The sequence below is a fragment of the Ixodes scapularis genome, unplaced genomic scaffold (assembly GCF_016920785.2).
Source record: "Ixodes scapularis isolate PalLabHiFi unplaced genomic scaffold, ASM1692078v2 PGA_scaffold3__209_contigs__length_174095766, whole genome shotgun sequence".
Classification (NCBI taxonomy): Eukaryota; Metazoa; Arthropoda; class Arachnida; order Ixodida; family Ixodidae; genus Ixodes; species Ixodes scapularis.
Genome location: NW_024609868.1, coordinates 26556057 through 26559493, shown reverse-complemented (window position 1 = coordinate 26559493; position 3437 = coordinate 26556057).

Here is a 3437-nt window from a genome sequence, read left to right as displayed (position 1 = left end):
ATCCACATCAAGCTCAACTCCGAGAACGGACGTGTACCAAGATGCTTTCGCGACTCTGGAGGTACGCTACGTTACGATGTTCAACGTTGTCACAGAATGCCGGAGGTTTCGCTAGCGAACTCTATAGCCTAGTAAAAATATTGATAAATTCCTCACTGCATTACGATAACTTTCTGAGACTTGCAATTTCGGCTCGGCATCAGACGAAGCAACACGTGACCGACTGGTAGAAGGAGCTTCCATGATTCACGTTCGAGAACGACTCCTCCTAGAAGGTTCTAAACCCACCCTCGATAAAGCATTCCAATTGGCCCGCATGGAACAGTTTAAGAAAGAAGTTCAAGCAACAGCGGACACTGCTGCCGTTGTACAGAAACTTCGCAAATCCAGAAGAAAGCTCAAAGTCCAAATTACAACCAGACGCTCACTGATCAGCCAGACAGCAGAGAACATGCTATCGTTGCAGATCACCAGGGCCCGTTTGCTCGAAGCGCTAACCGCGGCTAACGTTAGCCGCAGTACCTAGGAGAGGGATTTTGAAATCACGTGAGTGGCTCGGTAGGGATGCCAAGAACCATGGCAGTGCCCCGGTGAGTGAGCGCCACTCGCTTTGGAACTAATATGTCGTTGTAGCTGCAATATGGGGCGCGTTAGTCAGCAATGAATGGTGCAGGAGGCTTCCGCTTTGCCTTACCTCACTTAAATCGCAGATCACGAGCAATGACCTCCCCGCATTTTTTAGATAGTCTTTCGATTCTGGCCATTCCTAAGCCTAAATGAACGCGATAATTGTCGGCATGGCAACGTCGTTGGAAAGTGGATTGCCTTGATGACAAATGCAGACAGCGTCCCAAGGGGCCTTTTTCTAAATTTCCCAAGCACCGAGATGCATGTTACGAGTGTAGTTACACGCGTTGCACGTGCTGGCGTCTGCAGTAGTAATTGTTCTAAAGCAAAAAGTCTAAAATAAATCTTGCCTTGCACGCGCGTTCGTTAAAGTCTTTTTATGATTATTTACTTTGAATCTTTTATAAGAGGAAGGCCAGCGCGGCGCGGACCGTAGAATTACACTAAATACTTTACTAGGGGAATACATTCCACTCCTCTCAAATACAATAGCCTCGGCGCGGACAGGTTTTATGCAGAGCCGTGTATTGGGAGAGTTTGGCCAATAGGCGGAGCAAAGGCCGCCGCCAGCGCCGATTATTCCCCCCGCGCTTAGAGCGTAAACTAAATTTGTGACACAGCGTCGACCAATCAGCAGACCGCGACGTCACTATATTGCAAACGACATTCAAAGCGTGAAATAGAGGCGTTCAATCTCGGCCTCTCTGCTCCATCTCACAAATGTCGGCAGTGAAGACAAAGGTACAGGCGCGTGAACCTAGCTCAGCAAAACGCTTTTGTTTCTACGAGAACTCGTGCATAGGAGCCACTTTCCAAAGCCACGCGATCGTGCCCTTGCCTTTGTCTGCACTGCTGATGTTGGCTTGTTAGAACAGCGTCCTGGACTGGCGGAAAGAAAACAGTGCAAAGGGTTGGGCGCGCGGGCGTCTGGAGACGCGGAGTCCCGCTCGGCTCGTGCGCTGGCTTTGGCAGTGCTTTCTTTCACCGTCTCAGCTGAGACGCTGTTTGTAGCAAGTTGGCCCTGGTCTGGAGCGCACGTTCGTTTATTCTACACTTGTATATTGGCGTGACGAAAACCTCGCACGCACAAAGTTTTCAGTCACTGAGAGTTACACCTTTTAACTCTAGCGACGCTAAAACGGCTTGAATTAGTCGTGTCACAAATTTAGAGTTAACGACCACCGCTAGGGGCTGTTTCGCGGCCTGTGGTTGGCCCAGAGATGCTCGCCTATTCAAACCAATGTATGGCCAAACTCTCTCGATAAACGGCTCTGGTTTTATGCAGAACCGTAAATGTAGAGAGTTTGGCCATTCGTTGGGAAGTATAGGAGACGAATGAGGAGGCACCATTGGCCAAAAGCGGGCTGGGCGTGTTCCAGGGCGTCTTCACAAATTCGAATGTGACCAACCAGAAGCCAGAAATAATACCCTGGCGGTGGTCGCGAGAAACAAACCTGATAACTGCATTGGAGTAACTCTCAATGGCTGAAAATATGGTACACGTGATGTTTCAATCACGTTAATCCAAAATGATGGTGGAAGGGTGCGACTAGCGGAACGATCGACATGATCCGTACGCCAAGCGCCCAGGGCCGGGAATCTGCCGTCCGAACGGTCACACTCTGTCCGCGCAAAACAGAGTTGCGCGGCGCATTCGTTTCTTACATCTTTCTGCATGATCATGATCAAAACAACACGTGCACCCTATTTTCAACCACAGAGTTACTACACTTCACTCTTACGCGTTTATTCCATATACGAACATAGACTTTTGATCAGAACTGTTTGCCGCTACCACCGCTAGGGGATTCTTTTCGGCTTCTGGTTGGTCAAGAGAGCATGCCAAGCCCTCTTTCCAACTCTGCCGCACGCCCTGACTCTGCCCGCACCTCCCATTGACCAAACTCTCTCAATACACGGCTCTGGTTTTATGGCTTTGCGAGCGCCATCTATCGTCGGGGAGGTCTCGGCTATCGATGATATTGATGTTATACATACCAAATTCATTGTTGTGGAAATGCGCGAGACACGTGCCGCGTGCCACTTCTAAGAATAACATGGCGTCTAAACTCTAGCTCAGTGGTGCGCTAAATACTTTGCTGCGTTGTGCCGCCATGATCTTTCCAAGGGTCGTACGTTCCACGTGCCTCGTGCATCGATGCACCTTGAGCTACTTTTGAAACATGAAGGGGCTTTAGGTGGAATCGGAGACGACACCGCCGCGGCCGCCGCGAACATCCACGTGCACTTGCGCGTGGACTGACGCGGACCTCCACTCCGTCAGGGCTGATCTCGACGCTGTAGGCGTTCTGTCTAATGCAAATGAGCAGAGTGGAATGTGTTCCCCCTAGTAAAGTATTTGATTACACTTCCAGCGTTCTCCTCGATGCTTGGGTAAGTTAGAGAAAGGTCTATGGGACGCTGTCTACTTTTGTGTGCTATCAATACCCGGCCGATTGAGTCAAGGCAATTCGCTTTCCAAAGACGTTGCCATGCCGACAATTATCGCGTTCATTTAGGCTTAGGAACGGCCAGAATCGAAAGACTATATAAAAAATGTGGCGAGGTCATTGCTCGTGTTCTGCGATTTAAGTGAGGTAAGGCAAAGCGAAAGCCTCCTGCACCATTCATTGCTGACTAACGTGCCTGATATTGCAGCTACAACGACATATTAGTTCCTCAACGAGCGGCGCTCACTCACCGGGGCACCGCCCATGTTTCCCCGCATCCCTACCGAGCCACTCACGTGATTTCAAAATCCCACTCTTAGGTACTGCGGCTAATTTTAGCCGCGGTTAGCGCTTCAAGTA